The sequence below is a fragment of the Frankliniella occidentalis genome, unplaced genomic scaffold (assembly GCF_000697945.3).
Source record: "Frankliniella occidentalis isolate FOCC.00 unplaced genomic scaffold, Focc_3.1 Scaffold41, whole genome shotgun sequence".
NCBI classification, from domain to species: Eukaryota; Metazoa; Arthropoda; class Insecta; order Thysanoptera; family Thripidae; genus Frankliniella; species Frankliniella occidentalis.
Genome location: NW_026267171.1, coordinates 244621 through 245017, shown reverse-complemented (window position 1 = coordinate 245017; position 397 = coordinate 244621).

Genomic DNA, 397 nt, shown 5'->3' with positions numbered 1-397 from the left:
AGAGCGCATTGTGGCGCCAAAATCGACATCAGAATTTCAGGGCAGGGCCGCATTTTTTATCGATCTTGACACGAATAATATGCTAATTTTCTAAGGCCGTTCAATGGCAATATTTCTTTAAAAATCTGACGATGAACTAAACTCATTTACAAAGATGACGGACTAACAAAAAGTCAGAAAGTAGCAGATAAAATTGTTCGTCTCGACGTCGCACAATCTGAATCTGCACAGGCCGTTGGTCCGCCCGGGCCCAGCCCGCTCCAGGATGAAGGTGCTTGTCGCGGAGAAAGTCGTCGAGGAGAAGGGCTTGCTTTGCTTTGTGACTTGCCTCGTCATGTCGCCTCGCGGCGCGCCTCCCGGCTCCTCGGCCCCTGCCCCCGCAGCTCCCCACAGCCCC